Raw genomic sequence first — 24,646 nt, forward strand, 5'->3', positions numbered from 1 at the left:
TAAGATTTTATTTATTTATTTGACAGAGATCACAAGTAGACAGAGAGGCAGGCAGAGAGAGAGAGAGGGAAGCAGGCTCGCGGCTGAGCAGAGAGCCCGATGCGGCACTGGATCCCAGGACCCTGAGATCATGACCTGAGCCGAAGCAGCGGCTTAACCCACTGAGCCACCTAGGCGCCCTCAACCAATTTTTCTTTATCACAATCCAATTTGATATTCAAAACTCAGAAGTACATTTATCATTAAAGTCACTTCCCTCAGGGCACCTGGGTGGCTTAGTCAGTTAAGTGTATGCCTTTAGCTTAGGTCATGATCCCAGGATGCTGAGATCCAGCCAGGAGCCTGCTTCTCTGTCTCCTTCTGCCTGCCTCTCCCCCTGTTTGTGCTCTCTCCCTCTGTCAGATAGATAAGATCCTTTAAAAAAAAAAAGTCACTTCCCTCTCCTAGCTTCTTCGTATTGCTTAGGCTAGAGAGGGGAGAGTACATGGTTGCTCCTTCCCTACCTCAGTTTCTCCCTGCCTGCACGAGAATTGGAAAAAACTCATACTTTCAGAATCTAGTTTGGGCTCTTCAGGTTTGGTAGGTACTCAAAGTTCTTGTGAAGGAAACTTTCTGGGGTGATTCAGAGCTTTTCCCCCACCAGAAATTCCCAACTTTTGTTCTCCTGATGGACAACGCCTATACTCTTTGGCCGTGCATACATACCCCTATCCCAACTTCTGTATTGAATGCTATTGAATGCCACTGAATACCCATGAATGCTACCAACCCTCTTTTGCTGGGAGACTAGCCCTCAGCAAGAAGGATGCATGGGTGGGATCCCTTCTAACGTGAACACGGGACCAGATCCCTCCTTCCTATCACATCTAATTGTGGGGCTCCTATCTCTGCCCTACCACTGAGAAGTTGCAGTTTGCTCTGAATTTGAACGCCTCTTTCTGCTGTCTTGGCAGGCATCAGACAGATCATCTCCAGTGACAACCTCTCCTCTTTACCTTCTTCAGGTATGAACCAAATACCAGTCCCTTCTAGCTCCAAGGAGTAAATGCCAAGCTCTCAAAAAAAGGGGGGTTCTTTTAAAGACCCTCTCAAGTGGGCATGTGGTGAAGGGAAAACACCTGATTTCTCTCTCCCATAGTGGGAAAGGTGAGAAGAGGGAAAACCACAGCTCTCCAACCACTTTTCCTGGAAGAAATCCTCTCATGAGCCTGAGGTAGGTATTGGACTAAGGATCTTAAAGCCAGTTTTAAAATGCCCCTTTTGCATGACATGGTGGTGTAGTAGGTCACCTTGAAATGAGATGTAGAATGAATTGTTTTCATTCTCAGGTCTCAGCTAAAACTGAGACCAAAAGTCCTATTTTTCAAATCAACAGAATTCAATATATAAACCCTGTTTGGATCCTGATTTGAAATTAGGAGTCAACCAGATATTTTTGAGACCATTGGGGGAAACTGAACACAGGTTGACTATTAAATATTACAGCATTACCTTTGTTAATACAATCATAGCTTTGCGCAGTGGCAGTATCGTAGCCAATGAGGTTTATCCAAGGTGCGATTATTGCTAATTGTTAATACAATCATGACATTGTGGTTGTAATTTTTTTAAAGGCCTTACCAAATAGACGTGTATACTGAAATATGGAAGGGTGCTGTGAAATGATATTTGGGACTTGCTTTTAAACCCTCTGGCATTGCGGTAGGACAATGTAGATAGAAGAAACTTAGTAAGTTGGTGATAATTATTGCAGGTAAGTCATAAGTACATGGGGATTGGATTCACTATACTATTCTCTAATTTTGTTATGTGTTTGAAATGTTTATGTAAAGTTTTACAATAAAATTTAGGTGTACCTGGATAGCTCAGTCGGTTGAGCATCTAGCTCTTGATTTCAGCCCAAGTCATGTTCTCAAGGTCCTGACATGGAAACTACGTTGGGCTCCATGCTCAGTGGGAAAGAGTGCTGCTCTTTCTTCCTCTGCCCCCCACCCTCTGCCCCGCATGCTCGCTCGCTCTCTCTCTCCCTCTCTCTCTCTCTCCCAAATATTTTTCAAAAAATTGTACTTTAAAGATGAGAGAGAAGAGAGAGAGAGAGGGAAGGGCCAGCAGAAGAGGGAGAAGTGGACTCCCCATTGAGCAGCGTGCCCACTTCAGGGTCCAATCCCAGGATCCTGGGACCATGACCTGAGCCAAAGGCAGACGCTTTACTGACTGAGCCACCCAGGCATCCCTTTAAAATGTAAAATGTAAAAGAGTTGATTTTCAATCTACAAACTATGTGATCAATGATCCTCAAAACTGTCAAGGCCATAAAAAACAATGAAAGCCTGAGAAATGACCAAGAGGAGGCTAAGGAGATATGCTGGTTAAAGGTAATGTGTATTCTGGATGGGATTCTGGAACAGAAAAAGGAATTTAAGTAAAAACTGAGGACATCTGAATAAACTGTGGACTTTAGATATCGATAATTGGCTCCTTAACTGTGGCAAATGTACATACTAATGGAAGATATTAATAATAGGAGAAACTAGATGTAGGGTATAGGAGAACTCTCTGCACTATCTTCATAATTTTATGATCTAAAGCTCTTCTAGGGGCGCCTGGGTGGCTCAGTGGGTTAAGCCTCTGCCTTCGGCTCAGGTCATGATCTCAGGGTTCTGGGATTGAGTCCCCAATCGGGCTCTCTGCTCAGCAGGGAGCCTGCTTCCTCCTCTCTCTCTCTGCCTGCCTCTCTGCCTACTTGTGATCTCTCTCTGCCAAATAAATAAAATCTTTAAAAAAAAAAAAAGCTCTTCTAAAATTAAAAATTTACTTTTCAAAAGTCCATTTTAATATCCTATTATATATTTTCATAATACCATGTCAAAATAATTTCTCACATAGTACGTGAACAAAATTATTAGTCAAAAAATTTTTTAACTCTTTTATTAAATGGGCACATGATTTAAATTTTTAGTGATCTAAGTCAAGCTAAGATAGGATAAAACAATTGACTTTCAAAGCACCAGATCAGGCCTTAACTGGTATAAAGAAGCACAAATAGATAATTAAATATAGTAATACCTCAATTAATGAAAAGAAACATAGTTTACTTCCAGAAGAAGAAAATATACAAAATGCATAAGAATATGTCTAGGTATGAAGAAACAGTATGGCAAATGCCATTATACTTAGCACTGAGTTCTTTAGAAAACAGGAAATATGTGTCTGTATGTCTTAACTAAGGAAAAGGTACAGTTAAGATTACATAAAGAGAGAATTAATCCTATATACTCTTGCTTGGACACTTAACAGAGGCAACAGATGACAAAGCCAGGTTTTAAACAAAGTATGCCCAGGCTCTGAGCTATAGCACCAAGAGCAGGAGGGGGAAAAAGGGTCAGACACTAACTTTGAAAAAAGTAGGCAATATAGGCCCTTCCTATTACTTCTCAAGCACAGATTTCAGCCAGTCTTAGATTTGCTTTTCCTGCGGAAGCAAGAAGCCTATCTGGGAAAGACATTCTTTCGGATTCCTCCTTAGTTTACACACACACACACACACACACACACACACACACACACGTCAAGCATTCACGCTCATTCCCTGAGAGATATAAATCACATTTACGCTCAGATCTGGGCTAGTGCCATCAAGGGTTCTCCTGTCTTTAAAACAAATCTATTTTATGATGCACTTGGTAGATAACTGGGTTGGTACAGAACAACCGTTCCAATCTCCTTCCAGCTTGCTTTCCTGTTCTGTAGAACTGAGACGCTTAAAGCTCCATCCCATGGACATTCTTGCAATTGGGACTCCTTATGTGATAGAGGATCAACCGTTAGAAGTAATCATGCTGGATGCAGAGAGAGGGTGTGAGTGAGGCGGAGGCCATCTGCTGCTGGCTCTGTGATAAACACAATCAGAGAGTAGTTTTCCAGTGGTGGTGGTAACTGAGGTCACAGTGACTGGAGCTTCTTGGGCACCAGGAGGCAGGGTGCAGGACATGCATGTTACTAGTTAATATCATAGCAAGTGTGGCAGATTCTGGAGTAGCAATTCCCTGGATGTGGCAGTTTCTAGACCATGCAGCTTCCTGACGGTGGCAGGGGAGACATAGTTTTAAAGCCATCTCAATTCAGCACATTTCCTGACTGCAAAAGAATCAGTAGCTCCCTTGGTGGCCCAGTGCTGCGGTGAAGCTCAATCCTGAAACCTCAGCCTCAAAGTGATTCTCAACCCTATATGCACATTAGAATCACCGGGGGAGCTTACTAATTATACACATACACATGCCTCCCCCCACCCTACCCCCTGAGGTTTTGATTCAATATGTCTGCAGTAGATTCCAGAATCTATATTCTTAAAATCAACCCAGATGCTTGGGGTATGAAGCTAAGGCTGAGAACCACTGACCCAGAGACTCTTTCATTAGCCAGTCAGCAACTCCATAAGCCATTTCATATTCAGTGTTAAATCCATTTCTGTTTAAACTGTCTAGAATGAATTATTTTTTCTGTAACTGAACCATGACCAATGCAATGCCTGGGGACAAAATCTTCACAATAGGAGTAGATCAAAGTTTAAGCAGGATGAAAGTTCAAATATGCCACCCAGCCTCCTGTCAATAAAGAGGCATTAAGTTTTCAGTGCTTACGAAGAGAAGAAATAAAAAGTGTAAGAATAAACAAGCTGAGAACAGTCATAAAACTAAGCCTAGAGTTTTGAAATATAACTTGCTGTTGAGAGATTATAGCGTGAAGATTTAGGCAGCCTACATCCTGTAAATCAGTTACATCATGCTCATTTATTTTCGATGTCTACTTGCTTTGCAGCTGTACTTTTAATTTTGAAAGAAAATTAATGAAATGATAAATTAAAAATAACCCTTCCAAAGCCCGGTTGGTTGGATTTGCTGTAATTTCTGGTCTATTGCTGCCACCTACCATTTGTCCAAGGCAAGGCAGACATGTGCGGGTGACTAGTCTTCCAACGCTTCCGGAATGTTAGTACCAGCTAAGTTAACCACTGTTTCAGAGTCACACTTCTAAAATACTTTTAGGTGCATGCTGAACCCTAATAATAAGCAGTTTCAGTGTTGTCAGGGCTCTTTACTCAACAGATCACTTAAATATGAAAGGATCTTGACCATGAGTTACTAGTAGGTATGGATGTTATAGGTAAAGCAAAACTTATAAGAAAATCCGTTCAGTAAATGCTGATTGAACTCCTACTATGTACAAGGCATCATGGTTCACAGTATATTCATCTACTGCATCCTTTAAATTAACCTCTTTTAAAATCCTGTGTCTCAGGGATATCTTGTAATACTAATAAGATGGTGATTACCTAGGCATAGAAAAGTTCTGCAACATGGAAATTTTTCATCTAGAGTGATTTACTTTTGGGGCACCTGGGTGTCTCAGTCAGCTAAATGGCTGCCTTCAGCTCAGGTCATGATCCCAGAGTCCTGGGATCGAGCCCCATATTGGGCTCCCTGCTCAGCGAGGAGTCTGCTTCTCCCTCTGCCTCTCCCCACTGGCTTGTGCTCTCTCTCTTGCTCGCTCTCTCTAATAAATAAAATCTTCTAAAAAAATAAAATGATTTACTTTTCACTATCATTTATAAAGTCTTGTCTTATAATGGTTGATTTAAAAAAAGGTTGTTAATGAGATGAATATAATGTCAATAATCTAGCCCTGAAAACATATTTTGCTGATTGAATATATATGGTCCTTTTGAGTGAGTCAATGGTACACTAAATTAAATTTGCAGTAGCATTTTACAGTTACTAAGACATATATATAAGCTCCCTTTAACACTCACAGTAACCCTGAGAATGAAGTACATCAAGGCTATTTAAGGAAATGGCCTCAGGACATCGAACTGCTAGCCAGAGATCACCCAGGAACAGAACCCCACCTAAAACCTCCCCTTCTGACATCAACTGAGTTCCTGAATCAGGTCAGCCCTGAGACCAACATCCAGACGAATGAGGCAATAAATTCCATATTTTGCTTAAGCTAGCTTGTATTATTTTGCTTAAGCTAGCTTGTATTATGTCTCTGTCATTATAACCAAGAGACCTAACACACTGATATGTTATTTGTATTTGTCCTAACATAACTGAGACATTGATTTCCCTAAAATCACAAATAATAATAGTAATACTGGCTATTATTGCTGATGTGCCAAAATAGAAACTCTCACACCTTGCTGGTGTTTGGATACAAACATTTTGTGATTTGACCATCAATCTCAAAAGCCTTAAAAATTACACATACTTGGAGGAGGGAGAAAAAGATGACTAGGGACAACACAAGGGATCTTTAGAGTAGTGGAACTCATCTGTATGATACCTTAATGATGAATACATGGCATCATACATTTGTCAAAACCCACAGACCTGCACAATACAAAAAGTGAAACCTGATGTACAATAGGGACTTCAGTTAGTAATAAAGTATCAATATTCATTCATCTATGGTAAGCACATATGGACCACACTAATGTAAGATGTTAAGAATAGGGGGAATTTGGGGGGGGGGGCAGGAGGGTATATGGAAGCTCTCTATATTTTCTGCTTAATTCTTCTGTTGCCCTACAACTACTCTAAGAAGTTAACTGTATAATTTTAAAAGAAAGAAAAAATTACACATGTATTACCCAGCTGTTCTGCAATTATAAATTTTTCCCAAGGAAAATATTGGGCAAGGATGCAAAGATATGAATAAAACAATTGTCATTGCAAAGTTGTTTTTTACTATAAAAATTTGGAATTGGAATCTACTCGAATATCCATCAATTTTTAAAGGTTACATACATTCCTAGGCAGTCTTAGAGAATCCTGATGTTGATCAGGGCTTCTTACCTAGAGTTCAGGATGGGCTGCAGAGGTTCAAATACTGACTCTCTCATGGAGCCGCTGATGGGTTCTTTGAATGCCATGTGAGGCCCTGTCCCCACAAAGCTCTCTGACATGGGGAGGGCTATTAAAGTACCCATGGAACTTGGAAATTCCCTTGCCCTGCTGGATCGTGGTGCCTTCTTTGGACAATTACTTCCAAGAGAGCTTAACCTCAAGTGCCTCGCATTCCTTAAAAACCCGCAAGAGCCTCCTAGGACCTTCAAAGTCCAAACTTCCTGGCATGGTATTCTGGACCTTCCATGAGGTGGTATGAGTCTACTGTTTCCGCCTTATTTCCCATTGACAAGGGGCTTTTTTTTTTTTTTCTTAATACTAGGTACTTTCTTCTATTGTGGTTCAAAAAAAATCGTCGCTTATGAATAGCCTGATGATGGAATGGTCAGTCCAAATCAGTTTCAAACATCATTCCTGGCAGGTACCAAATACAAAGCAAGTTAAAATGTGGCACGATTTTGTGCAATTGGTGGAGTGTAAAAAAATGAGCATCTATTTTAATGTGACACTAGAGGACATGCGTTGGTATAGGGGTTCTAACACGACCGCATAAAGGAGAAATCAGAGAGTTTTTGGCTCTGCAGTTGAACTACGCCTGAAAAGCCACAATATTGTAAATGGGCATTTAATTTCTACCATTTTAGAATAAACGAATAGGCAAATCCCAAAAGACAAAATTGTGATTACAGGAAAAAAACGCTATCCAGCCAGAAAATTTAAAACTAGATTTACTGCCGATAGAGTTTGGGAAGTAAAAGGGAAGAAGAACAGGTGAAGGGGACCATCCAAGCACGAACGCCCTCCATGACAGATGCTCTCCTGGTTAGTGGAATGACAGAGGTTCAAGAATACTGTCTGAAATCACAGAGGTGAAAGGAACAAAGATTCGTGACAAAATCATGTTGGGAGAAGTGAGGCAGCGGAGGAGAGAGGCAGGGCAAGCAAGCTAAATTTGCATGCATCATGATGTCTAAATCAAGAAACATTCATTTAGAGATATCAAGGTAATCACGAAAAGAACTAAAAACAGGAATTGCTAAAAGTAGTTACCTCCAGAGAGCAAGTTAAAGAACACCACAAGGAAGCAATCAGTCAAATCCAGAATATGGGACATTTCGCAAGATGACTGACCTAGTTTCTTTAGCAAATCGATGGTATGGGGGTGGAAATCTGTTATAGAATAAATGAAATTTAGGAGATGAAACAAATTCAATGTGGAGATATTTAGGATCCTTATTAGAATTATTTTGAAACAATTAGAAAAATTTTATTATGATTCGGATATAAGATGATGATAGAAGAAACCATTAATTTTGTTAGGTATAATAATGTCATGGAGGTTAGGTTTTCAAATACCCTTGTTAGAGGCATCATTCTCTCTGCTTTTGTGTATGTATGTTTGAAATTTTCCAAAAGAACAAACTAATTTGTTTTTACATACATACATTTATTTTTAAAGCAGGTGTCTCTGAGAAATGTGATAGGGTTTGGAGAGCAGTGGAGCATGCAAGACTGTTTTAGGTTAGGGATGCCTGGGTGGCTCAGTTAGTTAAGCTTCTGACTCTTGGTTTCAGCTCAGGTCATGATCTCAGGGTCATGAGATTGAGCCCCGCATCCAGCTCCACAGTCATCTTGGAGTCTGCTTGTCCCTGTCCCTGTCCCTCCTTCCGCTCCTCCCCTGTCTCATAAATAAATAAATAGAATCTTTTTTAAAAAATTGTTTTATGTTTTTAATTTATTCAATGAATATTCATTGAGTCCCTGCAATGTATAAGGCACTGTTTAGGCACATTGGGGAGAGGAAAAGAACAAATCAAAATTCCTGTCCTACTAAAGCACACATTCCAGAGAGGAAAACAACAACAGCAACAACTAAATTACATACAAGAAGCTCCTGACTGACTCAGTCAGACTAGCATGCAACTCCTGATCTCAGGGTCATGAGTTTGAGCCCCACATAGGGTGTAGAGATTACTTTAAAGGACCAAAAAACCACAGACAGAATAAGTGAGCTTTAATATGTAAGAAGTGGATACGTGCTATGAGGAAAGAATAAAGTAGGGTAAGAGAAATCAAGAGTGGGGCCAAGTTAAAGACAAAAATAACATGTTCAGGAAAGGGCTCATTGAAAAACATGACATTTCAACAGAGACTTGAAGGCGTAAAGATTATAAACCCTCCTGAAATGTTGCCTTTTAATTATTAATTATGTCCATGCTTTAGCTTGATAAAAAGAATTGAAAATTACTTTAAAAATAAAATAAAATCCCCTTCCTCCTCAGTCCTCCTTCTCGCCTATCAAAACTCTCTTTTATTCTTCAGGACAACTTCTAAGGTCAGTCTTCATGAGGTCTTTCATCTACTGCCAGAATTAACTACTCTTTTGTGTTCCCCAGTACCTGGCTGGTAACATGTATTCCATTCTCCCATCTAATACTTATGGCTTTACTTAGCATTTTCACTTTCATTATTTTATTTATACCTCACCATACTCTTGCATAGTTTTTACTTCAATATCATTATTATTCCCACTTACCAGATGAGAAAACTAATGCTCTGAAAGAGTAAGTGACCTACACCAGATTAGCCAGACCAAGCATCAAAATTCCAGACCTCTGAATGCAAACATTACTTCTTGACCTCACTCCACTATTTCTCCACAAACAATTGCCTCAAAGAGTCCTTATTTTATGTTAAAATGTGATTTGAATCAAAGTACTATTTGCATGTGATTTGAAATGAGATAGGTCAGAAAATCTGAGAAGAAAAGCAAGGCTCCCACCTGATCAGTCGCCACTGACTTTACAAGGACAAGTCGTTGTCATCTCTATTTGTAGTTTTCTTCCAGTGGTGGTCTGTGTTAACTTAGACGATATGTTTACACCTTTATATATTGATCTTTTTGCCTTCAGGTATTATTTGCGGGCTTTCTCCTATGAAAAGGGAAGATTTTCCTTATTTGCATTGCCCTCGTGTCTCAGGTTAATTGCCCTCATGTCTCGGGTTAGGTTTCCCGGGACACAGACTTGCGTGCGGGAGGCTTTGGTGACGATACTACTGGAGTAAAGGGAGCAGGACTGAATGGCAGGAGGAGGTGACCTGCTGTGCAGAAGAAGCCTCCGCCTGTTTCAGAAGCTCTGGGGCAGGGAGACCCCTTCAGAGTTGTCTTGAATTTGAATAAGTGGACTGGGACTTTGCACCCTGCCATTGAGCAGTCTTTGCATGTGAGCTGGGAGATGTAAAATTAGACAGTTAAGACTCTCTCCTCTCCAGAAAAGGACTTGCAGGGAAGTTGTCACCAGACAATACTTCTGCCAACTGGAAAATGGACAGCTTGGTTCCAAAGCACGTCAGGAGGTGAGCAGAGCACCATGGCATCCATCGCAGCCCACTGCATACCGTGCTCAGATTCACTTGCTTCTTATAGTAAATCCATTCTATTTGCAATTAGCTCCCTCTGCTTTCTGGGGAGCCAAGTTGGTGAGCCACCAACTTGGTGAGTTGGATTACATCCCTTGCCCCTGCAGGTGCTCTCAAAACCACATCTGAGATATTCCATTTCCCTTCTCTACTGCCAATTCCAGATTCCCCTTCCCTCGGCTAGCACTTCTCCCGGTGTAAATGGCTTACTTGGAGTGGTGGTGGGGTGGGGTGGGGAGCCCTTGACCTTCATCTCTCAGGGGCCTGAGTTTAAGGAACCAGCTCTACCCAGGTTAGGTTGTCTACGTTGCCTACTTATCATCAGAACTGGACAGGCAAGAAAGAAGAGATGCCCTGGATGAGCTGGGTGCCAAATGTATTCTTCTCTGCCCTCCAGGGAGCGGACATCTCTTCTTTCCTGATGCTCAGCGCCCATTATCCCTTCATTATGCCTTCCCTGTCCTCTGTGGTTTCCTTTCCTATTCTTCTCTCTTTCACATCTCACATACTTACAGGTGCCTCTAAGACAAGCACTGTCTTTAATCCACTGTCCCCTAGAACCACAAATTCAAGGTCTTCAAAACTAAATCAACTTTTTTTCTTACTCATAAACTTGTTCTTCCTCTTTCATCCATCCAGCTCCTGGGCTGGAAATATGATTCATAACCTCCACCTCCCTTCCCTATATATCCACCAAGTTCTGTAAATTCTACCTCCTACGCAGCTTTTAAACTCATTCTCATTCTCCTTCCCCATGGTCACTACCCTTATTCAGGGGCTCATCATTTCTCACCTGGACTATTATAAAAACCTCACAGCTTCTCTTCCTTTCTCCCATCTCCCCTACACTCCTCCCACCGACATATCACACCACACCTCTTTAAAAGGCATGCCATTTCACTGCTTCAAATTCTTTTCATGGTTAGTTAGGCTTTTCACAACCTGGCCTCTCCTAGTTCTCCATTCACTCCTCTCCACCTTTTCCCACACCTACTTGTCACTTGTAGCTGCCCAAAGATGACGGACCTCCTTCATGCCCTCATGCCTCCGCACATTCTTCCTCTTGTCAGATTCAACTTTTCTTTTGAGGTTTACTTCACTCCATCCATGACTCTTCCCAATAGGTAGGATCAGGTGCCTCTCTCCCCATGGTCACACTAATTCTTCTATACCTTTATCAGGACACTCGTCACATTACATTCAGTTATTTGCCTCAGACACACAAATATATGTGGCTGAAATACATAAAAAATTGCAATGGTCTTGTATTATATTCAGTTGTGATCCTAGTGTATTGCATTACTTTCACAGATCCTAGAAACAGTACAAAATAAAAAAATATTGAATGGATAAATGAAATATACAAATGTTCTTTTTTTTTAAAGATTTTATTTATTTATTTGATAGAGAGAGAGATCACAAGTAGGCAGAGAGGCAGGCAGAGACAGAGGGTAAGCAGGCTCCCTGCTGAGCAGAGAGCCCGATGTGGGGCTCGATCCCAGGACCCTGAGATCATGACCTGGGCTGAAGGCAGAGGCTTAACCCACTGAGCCACCCAGGCGCCCCTATACAAATGTTCTTTACAACACAATACATCTCACCATCAGCAATTGAACATACACTTCGCAGTTTCCCAACAGTGTTGACTGATGTTTGCTGACTGCCCCATATTCTCTGGTTTGACCTCAAGATGACTTCCAAGATTATATTCATAGCCTAAGAATGAATAATTCTGTTTTCCCCGGGCGATGAACCAATGACTATTATCTAGTTTAGGGAAGAGACTGCAAAAACTAAAAGCAGGCAGACCAAAGGACTTATATATAAAGGGGGACTTATCAATTACTTACTTATCCAGAGTCCAGTACAATGGCTCAATAGAGTAGGCATTCAATAAATAGCTGTTGAATGACTAGAGAAAAAAGAGGAAGGAATAACAAATGATGCCCCTGCAAGTGATGCAAAGTTTCAGAAACCTCTCAGTGCGGTAGGAGAGAGTGAGATGAACTCAGATTTTAAGCAAGTAAGTTGTAAGCTGTTTGCCCAGCAGGACACAATCTAAAGATGTAAAAAGAAGGAGAAACTGGGTGCGGTGGCTCAGTGGGTTAAGCCTCTGCCTTCAAGACCTGCCATGGCTCAGGTCATGAGTTCAGGGTCCTGAGATCGAGGCCCGCATCGGGCTTTCTGTTTATCGGGGAGCCTGCTTCCCCCTCTCTCCGCCTGCCTCTCTGCCTACTTGTGATCTCTCTCTCTGTCAAATAAATAAATAAAATCTTTTTAAAAAATTTAAAAAAAGAAAGAGAAACTAAGAAATCTGGAATTGGAAATATATTTACTTAAAATCAGGAGAGGGAGATGTGCTCCCAAGAGATAAAAGGTCTTCAGGGGTAACCATGTTTTTGTACTTTTTTAGCTCTTTTGTTATTTACCTCCATGATCCTAAGTAATATATTTACACTGTTATTTTGTGGAATTTTTTTCCATTTTAGAAATTGTGTATTGATTTCCTAATTACTATAGAAGATGAAGATTTAGCTTTCTTCCTGTGAGCCCCATGCCAATATACACATTCTTCTCCCATCCTCCAATATAGTTATATTACATATGTACCAAATCAATATTCAGTGTTTATTTTATTCATTTATTCACCCAATAAATACTCATTTGAATTGCTTTAAGAATTTTAATCAGAGTATATAATAACACTCACACTTTCAATCATTCCAGGCTGCCTTTTCTAGGTGTTACCTTTTGAGAAACATTAGCACAGTTCCTCTGCCTATTTTAAAGTAGAAAAATGAACTTTAAGTCAAATTATGTCAGTTCTTATTATGTCCAAGGCACGTGAGGGAAGTCAAAATGTCTAAAACAATTGGGCCACTTGGCTGGCTCAGTTGTTAAGAGCGTGGGACTCTTGATCTCAGTGTTGTGAGTTCAAGCTCCTTGTTAGGGGAAGATATTACTTAAGTAATAAAAAAATCTTCAAACAAATAAAAATAAAACAGAATCCTTAGCCTCAAAATATCAAAATCCAGATGGTCAAATCATGCAAACACACACAAAAAGTTAACAAGTTAATGCCTCCTGAGTGATGTAGCCTGGTAGATCCCCAGAGTCAGAAGAGGTCCCTGTGTATTGGGCTGACCTAGGACAATGCCGTAGAAAAGGTAGGACAGAGTCATGAGGGATATATTAAGATGCAAGAGTAAGGGGCGCCTGGGTGGCTCAGTGGGTTAAAGCCTCTGCCTTCGGCTCAGGTCGTGGTCCCAGGGTCCTGGGATCGAGCCCCGCATCGGGCTCTCTGCTTGGCAGGGAGCCTGCTTCCTCCTCTCTCTCTGCCTGCCTCTCTGCCTAGTTGTGATTTCTCTCTGTCAAAGAAATAAAAAATTAAAAAAAAAAAAAAAAAGATGCAAGAGTAAGTAGGGCAAAGAGGAACAGGAAGAACCCTCCAGGCAAGAGGAAATCCTTAGGCAGGAAGGGAAGAAACACTGTGCATTGGGGAATGCCAAAGAGCCTAGCCTGATGGCAAAACAGATTCATGGACAAGAATGGCAGGACAGAAGGGGGCAAGGACAGGTGAGAGCAGAGTGTAATCAGGCTTGAATGTCAACAAGAGAATTCCAGCATTTTCCCATCTTGTAGCTCCATTAAAATCTACTAAGCAATGATGCAGGGATGTACAAAGTTTTTATAGTTACAATTCAGTGGGGAAAAAAAAGTGCTGAATTATGATTTGAGGAACATATTAAAATGATATGCTGGAGGACTAAATTCTCACATTGGAAAACAGTAATAACTCAATAGCATTAATATTACCGAAATATGTAGCTTTAAAAAATCAACAATATTAATTGAACTAGTAATGTTACTTACTGTATATTAACAGTTAAGAGTAGTTTATCAGCTTTTTCTGTGTTCTGGCAATTGAAGTAAACCCTGAGAAGTAAAGATGAATAAGAACCAGTCCTTTGTTGGAAGAGGGCTCAAGAACAAGACCTTTATTGCAAGGAGTTCATGGTCTAGCAATAAGACAAACATTCTCAACCCCTTTTTGCATCATTCCAGGGTATCTCTAGGATTCTCTAGAAACATCTGGGAATTGTTAGAGTAGAAGTTCTGTTAACTACCTTTATCAATCAACCTTACTATCTTATCTTTCTTACTTTCTCATCTACCCATCATCTAACACTCAGTAGCCACGTGAACACACAACTTGTGCGGTGCACAGACTCAGAATAAAGCCACTGCAGGCAAAACAGAAAATTAGGTCATAACCACTGGGGCTGAGAAACAGGGATGTGTGTGATCAAGCACAACTTTACTTCCATCTTCCATGTGCTCCTTACGAAGAGTTAAGCAGGGACAAACTTTCCCCAAATCTGAAATGAAAAGGGTGCCAGTTTCCATAACTTTTCAGCTCAATCTTAATCAACAGATTGTTCACTCTCACTTTAAGTGACTGTCACTTTAAGTCACAGTCTTAATTCATAATTAGACTTTCCAGCCGAAGATGTCAAACAGAATTCTGAACTTGATTTAAAGGTGATTCTTACTGTTTGCCTGACTGGCTCATGTTGGTAGAGCTTGCCATTCTTCATGCTGGGGTTGAGCTCAACCCCCATGTTGGGTGTTGAGATTGCATGAGCAAATGCATGAATGAATGGGTAAATAAATAAGTTGATTCTTTTCTACCCAGTTCAGTCCTGTTGCAGACTACAAACCTGCAGGGTGAGAGGGGGTTGTGTGGTTGGTTTCTCCTCCTCCACCTCCAACCCCAATCTCAGTTTTCAGGCCAAGCTCAGACCCCTGCAAGGGAGTAGGGAGTGTGGGGTAGGAGGAGAGACTGTGTGCTCTCTGGCCTGGCAAACAAGTAATAAGTTAGCACTGGGGCACCTGGGAGGCTCAGTCAGTTAAGCGTTTGCCTTCGGCTCAGGTCATGATCCCAGGGTTCTGGGATCCAGCCCTGAATTAGGCTCCCTGCTCAGCAGGGTGTCTGCTTCTGCCTCTCCCTCTACCTCCCAGCCCCGCCCCTGCTCATGCTCTCTCTCTCTCTCTCTCAAATAAATACTAAATAACATATTTTTAAAAAATAATAGGTTGGCTCTGTGATGGGCCACTTGCATGGGTTCCTCAAAGACCACCCCACTTTTTCTTCCACTACTTTATATCCTTGATCTAAGAGTCTTGAGAAAATCTCTCTTGTAAACTCCGTATATGGCAATCTGTCTCTAGCATTTCACGTCTATTTTATTTTGGTGTTCTGGATAAAACTTCAGTTTTAATATCCTGCCACCTATCTATCCATCTGCCATCCATTTATCCACTATCTACCCATCCATTTGTCCTAGGCAACACTTTTCAGGAAGAGTTGGTGGCAATAATTAAGTACAAGAGAATAGCAAAAGATATGGAAGAATGAATTTAGCACGGCAGTGACAATGGGATTGGGAATATTTACCATTAGTGAATACCAGGATACACTTTAGTTTCTAAAACGTATGTGTGTCTAGAAACAACTACAAGTGTGTTTTCTTAATTTGGACGTCTCCATAGATTAATATTCTACTTTTCGAATGCCTCATTTTCATTGAAGATTTATATCTAAGTCACATTGGCTCCCAGAACTTTCCAACCATAACTTACCATACAATAGTGTATACAAAACCAGTCTCTGGGGGGGCGCCTGGGTGGCTCAGTGGGTTAAGCCTCTGCCTTCAGCTCAGGTCATGATCCCAGGGTCCTGGGATTGAGCCCCGCATCGGGCTCTCTGCTCCGCAGGGAGCCTGCTTCCTCCTCTCTCTCTGCCTGCTTCTCTGCCTAGTTGCGATTTCTCTCTGTCAAATAAATAAAATATTAAAAAAAAAAAAAAACAGTCTCTGGGAAAACCATCATTTCTAAATTGTCATTTAATAGCAACAGGATTTAGTAGAAAACATGAACGTGTGATAGTTTTAAATAGCTCTCATTTAATAGCAACAGGATTTAGTAGAAAACATGAACGTGTGATAGTTTTAAATAGCTCTCATAGCTCTCATTGCATTTAGACTTGAGCATCCTGTAGCACAGTATTCAGTAGGTGTCCTGGTAAGTTCAGAAAACCCTGTGCTAAACCGTTAATACATAACATTATCCTTTTTCTGGGACTTCCCAGAATTTTTTTTTAAGATTTTATTTATATATTTGACAGAGAGAGACATGGGGAGAGAGGGAACACAAGCAAGGGCAGTGGGAGAGGGAGAAGCTGGCTCTCCGCTGAGCAGGGAGCCGGATGTGGGGCTTGATCCCAGGGCCCTCGGGTCATGACCCTAGCCCAAGGCAGAAACCCGACTACTGAACCACCCAGGCGCCCTGGGACTTCCCAGAATTTTAAATAAACTAATGTGCTTTGAATCTGAAGAAGATAATGTGATATGCAGTGTTTCCAAACTTATTTGACCCCAAAGCACTTTTTTAAAAAAGATTTTATTTATTTATTTGACACAGAGAGAGAGATCACAAGTAGGCAGAGAGCAGGGAGAGAGAGAGCAGAGACCCCAATGTGGAGCTCCATCCCAGGACCCTGAGATCATGACCTGAGCCAAAGGCAGAGGCTTAACCCACTGAGCCACCCAGGCACCCTAACGCACTTTTTTTGAAATGGGAAAACAGTTTAGGAAACACTGATTTCATTCCTTCCACTGTTAGCAGTCTGCAGTTGTTTCAAACGCCTAGCAAATGTACCTGCATGCTCGCACGCAGCACACACACACAGGTACAGACAAGTGCACGGCTTGTTTCTTGCATCAGAAACTCCCGGGGGGCACCTGGGTGGCTCAGTCCTTGGGCATCTGCCTTTGGCTCAGGTCATGGTCCCAGGGTCCTGGGAGATGGAGTCCTGCATTGGGCTCTCTGCTCAGCGGGAAGCCTGCTTCTCTCTCTCCCACTCCCCCTGCTTGTATTCCCTCTCTCGCTGTGTTTCTTTCTGTCAAATAAATAAATAAAATCTAAAAGAAAAAAAGAAAAGAAACTCCCGGGATAGCACTTCCCGCTCTTTGGTAGAAAAAGTTGTTCCTTGAGACCAGGAAAACAGATCTGGTTCTCAGATCAAAACAGTAATAAATGATGCAGCAAAATAGAGAACAGAGAAATACATTAATCACTCAACCTTATGTTCTTTGGGTTTTTTTTTTATTTTAATTTTAATTTAATTCCAGTGTAATTAGCATACGGTGTTACATTAGTTTCGGTGTACAATACAGCGATTCAACTGCTCCACACATTACTCAGTGCTCATTAAGATTGTTCCTAATATATTTCATCTATTTCACCAACCCTCCTACCCACCTCCCCTCTGGTAACCCTCTGTTCTCTGTAGTTAAGAGTCTGGTTTTTGGTTTGTCTTTTTTTTTCTTTTGTGCATTTGTTTTGTTCCTTGAATTCCACATAAGAGTGAAACCATACAGTATTTGCCTTTCTCTGAATGGCTTATTTTGCTCAGCATAATATCCTCTAGATCCATCCCCGTTGTTGCAAATGGCAAAACTTCGTTCTTTTTAGGACTGAATAATATTCCATTGTGTATACGTATTTCACTTCTTTTTTATCCATTCGTCTACCAATGGACACTTGGGTTGCTTCCATAGTTTGGCTATTATAAATAATGCTGCAATAAACCATAGAATGCATATATCTCTTCAAAATATCATTTTTTTATTCTTTGGGTAAATATCCAGTAGTACGATTACTGGATCATATGGTAGTTCTGTTTTTGATTTTTTGAGAAACCTCCATATTGTCTTCCACGGTGGCTGCACCAGTTTGCATTCCCACCAAGAGCGCACAAGTGTTCCTTTTTCTCCACATCCTCACCAACACTTGCTGTTTCTTGAGTTTCTGGTTTTAGCCATTCTGACAAGTGTGAGGTGATACCTCACTGTAATTTCGATTTGCATTCCCTGGTGATGAGTGACATTGGGCATCTTCTCATGTGTCTGTCGGCCATCTGAATGTCTTCTTTGGAGAAATATCTGTTCATGTCTTCTGCACATTTTAAAATTGAGATTATTTGGATTTTGTGTGTTTTTTGCGTATTGAGTTATAGAAATTCTTTGTATATTCTGGATACTAACCCTTTATCAGATATGTCAGCTGCCAAAATATTCTCCCATTCGGTAGGTTGTCTTTGTTTTGTTGTTTCCTTTGCTGTGGAGAAGCTCCTATTCTGATATAGTCCCAATAGTTTATTTTTGCTTTTGTTTCCCTTGCTTCAAAGAAATACTGTCTGGAAAGATGTTGTTAAGACTGATGTCAAAGAGATTACTGCTTTTGCTCTCTTCTAGGATTTTTATGGTTTCAGGTCTCACATTTTGGTCCTTAACCCATTGTCAGTTTATTCTTGTATATAGTGTAAGATCGTGGTCCAGTTTCATTCTTTTGCATGTAGATGTCCTATTTTCCCAACACCATTTGTTCCCATTCCCTTTTTCCCATTGCATATTCATGCCTCCTTGGTCAAAAATTAATTGACCATATATTGTGGGTTTATTTCTGGGCTTTCTATTCTGTTCCATTGATCTACATGTCTATTTTTGTGCCAGTTCCATACTGTTTTGATTACTACAGTTCTGTAACATAACTTGAAGTCTGAAATTATGATACCTCCAATTTTATTTTTATTTTTTAAGATTGCTTTGGCCAGGGGCGCCTGGGCGGCTCAGTGGGTTAAAGCCTCTGCCTTTGGTTCAGGTCATGACCCCAGGGTTCTGGGATCGAGCCCCGCATCAGGCTCTCTGCTCAGCAGGGAGCCTGCTTCTTCCTCTCTCTCCTCCTGCTTCTCTGCCTACTTGTGATCTCTGTCTGTCAAATAAATAAATAAAATCTTAAAAAAAAAAAAAAAGATTGCTTTGGCCATCTTGGGTTTTTTTGGTTGGTTTTTTTTTTTTTTTAATTCCATAAAAATTTTAGGATTTTTCTAGTTTGTTCTTTGGATAATACTTTGTGCTTAACCCTCCACCTCCCACGTCCACTTATAAGATCAGTGAGCAAATCAAACAGCATCCTAGGCTCTCCCTTTGCTACATGAAGTCCTGCTTACAGCCACCCTCCTGTCCACTTGCTTTCTAGTTTTTGGAGGAACAATGCCTGAACTAATTAATGCATGGACCACCAGATGCCTGGTATGGAGTGTCAGTCTCTCAATTCTGATTCAAAGAAACTTGGGCAGACAGTCCTTAAATAGGTATATTCTCCAGGATCTTAAGGATGTTGGCATAAAAATCATTCTTATAGTTCTACCAGTAGGGGAGGCTTATTCATTAGGATCACCTTTCACTTAGAATGTAGAATTTGGTTTGGGGCTTTCTTTAGAAATGATTCAAAGAAACTTCCAGAATCACTAGAGGTCAGGGACTATAATTTCTTTTTACACATGTCTTTTCCCCCAACATTTTATTTTGAAAATTTTCGAACCTTCCAAATAGTGAAAATAAAAGTGGTACAATTAACATCCATACATTTTTTTACTGAGACCAAATAATTTTAACATTTGATGCATTTGCTTGTATCTGCCCACCCCCTGCCTCCCTCCTTTTTTTTCTCTCTCTTTTTCCATATTTTTTAAAAGGTTATTTATTTATTTATTTATTTGACAGACAGAGATCACAAGTAGGCAGAGAGACAGGCAGAGAGAGAGGAGGAAGCAGGCTCTCTGCTGAGCAGAGAGCCTGATGCAGGGCTAGATCCCAGGACCCTGGGATCAAGACCTGAGCCAAAGGCAGAGGCTTTAACCCACTGAGCCACGCAGGTGTCCCCATTCATGTTTTTTTTTTTTTAAAGTAAAATGAAGACATCAGAAAATTCCACCCCTAAATATTTCACATGCTTCACTTAAAAATGAGAACATTCACCTACATAATCACAATACCCTTACCACATCTAAGAAAACTGACATCAATTTAATAGCATCTTTTGATATACAGTCTGTGTTTAAGTTTTCCCAGTGAGGGATTCTCTCAGCACCAGCCTCCGAGGTCCTTACTCGCTCTGCTGGACATGGATGGCAGGAAGGGGGCAGCACAAGGCAAGCAACGGCCCATGTGGGGAAACCCCAGAAGTTGGAGCCCATTTTTGTTGGTATTCCTTTGCTACTAAGTAATACTAGTAAACAGTTAGGAATAATCAAACTACTCGCTTAAATGATTGTGATTTTCACTTTTACTTCCAGCACATCCATTAGAGGAAAATCAAATCTGCATTATTTATAAGTTAAGAAGCAAACAAAATACTAAGATTTGAATTTAATCCTTGGCAGTCCTCAAATGGGTATGTTCTCTAGGCTCTTTAAGGATGTTGGTTTGGCATAGGGTACCTGGGTGGCTCAGTGGGTTAAAGCCTTTGCCTTCGGCTCAGGTCATGATCTCAGGGTCCTGGGATCAAGCCCTGCATGAGCTCCGCATTGGGCTCTCTGCTCAGCAGGGAGCCTGCTACCCATCCCCCCCCACTGCCTGCCTCTCTGACTACTTGTGATCTCTATCAAATAAATAAATAAAATCTTTAAAAAAAAAAAAAAGGATGTTGGCATAGGAATTACTCTTAGATTTTTGCAGTAGGGGAGGCTTATTCATCAGGATCATCTTTCATCTAGAGTGCAGAATTTGGTTTTTTGTTTGTTTGTTTGTTTAAGGTCTTTTGCCCAGGATCTAGGAGAATATGAGAGTATATTCAGTCCAGACTGTGTTCTTTTTTTGTCTGTGAAGGTGGAGTTCCCATGATTACCAGCAGGACCTCAGCTGCTTGACAGCAGGCCAGACTCTCCCAACCTGCTTAGTGTAGAAAGTCATTCTCTGTAACATATGCCTGTTTCTTTTCATCCTTCTAGGTTCGCCATTCTTTCCCACCACTCTGTGTACCACTGACCACTCCACCGCTGGCTGTTCTCTTTTAACTTAGGACTTTGATTTCTCTTGAAAGTCACAACCCATTAGGACTTGTCCCAGTTGAACATTCTGGGTCAGATATGGGGTTTTAAATCTTTAGAGCTCACCAAAAAAAAAAAAAAAAAAAAAAAAGTAACTGAGCAAAGAGAGGTAAGTATGCTGTCATTGGAGCTTCGTATATAATGGACAAGGAAGATAATGTGTCAGCTTCACAGGGCATGCCATTGCTGTGGTCTCTGTCTGGGAAGGTAATGCTCCTAGTGATTAGTTCTCAAGAGAGACATCATTCGCAAACTGACCTCTGGCACGTGGCAGCAGACTCACACTTGTGTTAGCGTCAATAACCGTATGAGGAGATCCTGGTGGTGTAAAGACATGGGCAGCTGTTGCCTTGACAACACAGCATGCCAGTCTCTGGTTCCCTGAGAAGATTGTGATTACTTATCAGTCCTACATAGAACTTGGGTTTTGCTTACAAGACAAAGAATGTAAACCTACAACTCAATTACCGAAAGTTTGTCAGTACCAGAAAATTTCACCTAGATTCAGGCTGCAAATACAGAAAACAAACTTGAAGACATGAAATGCCAATGATAATGTGGAATGGTGGGCTTAAAACTTGATAACTGGGGACAAAGCATTCCATTTTAATACAAGATACTTCTACTAGGAAAGAATTGTACAAATTATGCATCGTAACATAAGACAGGAATAAGGAAAACTGATTCAGCTCCATCATTAGAGATCCTTTAAAGCCATATCCCTGTACCGAATTACTATTGGATCAGGGTTAGGACTCAGGTAGAAGAGCATCAGGCCAGACCACGGCAGAGTTTGAGCATTGGGAAGAGTTTGTGAGACTCTAGTGATTCCGTCCATGAAGCAAGCAGACTTGAAAAGGACTCGCGCTTCAGGACTTGCTCTCTTACAGATCTTGGAACAGTGACCACCCTGTGAAGGAGCCCAAGAGAGCTTCCTGGAAGATGGGACACACAAAGCCTAATCTTCCCTGTTGCCTCAGCTGAGGGCCAGCCAATCACTGGTCACCAAAGATTGCATCCCTGCTCATCCAATGACCACCCACCAACTGACAGCCACGTCACACCCATCAGTGAGTGAAATGCGCTGAGCTGAGTCATAACCCAAGGAATCCAATCAGATCTTCAGACAGGGGCAAGTGTAAGCAGAAACAGAAATTCTCTCCTGCCAGGTATACACTGGATGATGCAGTATATAAAATTTAAAATGTACCAGGCTCTTTTTTTTTTTTTATGATGGGAATCATTTGAGATAGAACTTACCAGAATTCCTGTGCTTCTAGGGCACAAACTACAGCAGTGCAATAAACAGAACTGAGGAGCCACATGTATGTAGCTGCTCCAAGATACCGATATCAATGAGGAGAGCAGGAAATTCATCATCTGCCACGAGCAAGAAGACACTAAGGGCGGTTGGTAACTACAGTAATCAACTCAAAGTGCACTAAGTTTTACATTTTGAGATATAAGATTTAGGACTATCATTGTTCAAGAAAATTTGAAATACCCCGAAATCCTGGAAGTCACATATGAAATGTGATGGAGGGTGTCCCAAATTTGACAAACTTGTACACTTCGGATGCCATTACAAAAATGCCATAAAAATGAAATAAACTTTTTTTAAGGTTTAAACAAAACAAATTTGGATCATGAAAGGGAAACACTGCATTCCCTTCAAGATTACAAAATCTCTTAAGGAGGACATCAAAGAAAATGCATCCCAAAAAGTAGGAGCAAAAACTACCATAAAGATATATAAGGCAGGAAAGAAAACAAAACAAAACAACAACAAAAAAAAATAGTTGATTTGGGAATATTTGTCAGCTTTTCAAAATTCATGGTTTGGTATGATTTTTTTTTTCTCATTCTAATTAAATATTCACATTTGAACTTCCTTTTGCATTTGTAATCTTGCATTCCTTTTCTTAAAGAGAACTGTCAAATTGTATAAGCTTTGAAGTCTCTCCAAACCTAAACCTGGATCTGCCCATGGTTAGATGGGAATCATTTGACATAATCTCAACACTATCATCAAGGATTTCCCGTCTTTCCATCTCTCTGCTCTGATATCTATGGTATCAGCATCATCGTAATTCTGGCTTCCTTCTTAGTGACAAAATGAGTGCAGCAGTTCCAACTTCCCATCTGCATTTCACTTCAGCCAGAAGGAGAATGACCGATTTCATTTAAAAAAAAAAAAAAAGAGAGAGAGAGAGAAACCTTTCTCTCAAAAAAAGGAGAAACCTTTTTAAAACAGAAGTCACTAGTTACAAGCCTGAATTGGTCATCTGCCCTTTTTCCTGAATCCCGATTGACTTAGGTTTGGATTACCTGAACAAACTCCCTGTATCGAGGTGATGGGACTACTGGAAGGGGTCTGTCTCCTCCTCAAGCCTCTAGACTGCTGCATGGTGAAGGTGAAAAGGATGATGGAGAGACAAACACAATGTCTAGCAGAAGGAAGACATGAGAAGTGTGACGTGGTGACTCATCCACTTCACAGCCATCTCCCTAGAACACACCATGAACTCAATTCTATCTCAAGTGTCAGATGAGGGAAACAAAGGCGAGTAAGAACTAGATAGTCCCCAGCTTGTCCTCACTGGACAGGTTCTTCATTTTAAAAGTCCATTTGGGGCCCCAAAATAAGTAAAATAAAATAAATATATAAAAGATCATTTTGGAGTTTGGGATATTTTATTTTGATACTATAAAGTGAATTTATAAACTATAGTGAGGGACTCCTGGGTGGCTCAGTGGGTTAAGCCTCTGCCTTCAACTCAGGTCATGATCCCAGAGTCCTGGGATTGAGTCCTACATCCCCACATGGGGTTCCCTGCTCAGCGGGGAGCCTGCTTCTCTCTCTGCCTGCTGCTCTCCCTGCTTGTGCTCTCTCTCTCTCTCTGACAAATAAATAAAATCTTAAAAAAAAAAAACCAAACACTACAATGAATTTCAGGGATCCTGTCTGGCTCAGTCAGAAGAGCATAGGACTCCTAATTTCAGGGCCATGAGTCCAAGCCCCAAGTTGAGTGTAGAGATTATATATAAATAAGCTTTTAAAAAAAAAAAAAAAATGAAACTACAGGGGCGCCTGGGTGGCTCAGTGGGTTAAAGCCTCTGCCTTCGGCTCTGGTCATGGTCCCAGGGTCCTGGGATCAAGCCCCGCATCGGGCTCTCTGCTCTGCAGGGAGCCTGCTTCCTCCTCTCTCTCTGCCTGCCTCTCTGCCTACTTGTGATCTCTGTCTGTCAAAAAAATAAATAAAATCTTAAAAAAAAAGAAACTACAATAAATTTCACTCTTAAGTCTCTACTTATTCAATAAAATGCATACACTGCATACTCCTCATGGAATGGGATGCAAAATGCA

At 40.9% G+C, this 24,646-nt stretch overlaps 1 pseudogene; it reads left to right on the top strand.

Annotated features, from left to right (window-relative positions):
* The first annotated feature begins 1,509 nt into the window (after positions 1-1,509).
* Positions 1,510-1,629, top strand: LOC123926225 (annotated as a pseudogene).
* Positions 1,630-24,646: the final 23,017 nt, after the last annotated feature.

Source organism: Meles meles, chromosome 15 (assembly GCF_922984935.1).
Source record: "Meles meles chromosome 15, mMelMel3.1 paternal haplotype, whole genome shotgun sequence".
In the NCBI taxonomy this organism is placed as follows: domain Eukaryota; kingdom Metazoa; phylum Chordata; class Mammalia; order Carnivora; family Mustelidae; genus Meles; species Meles meles.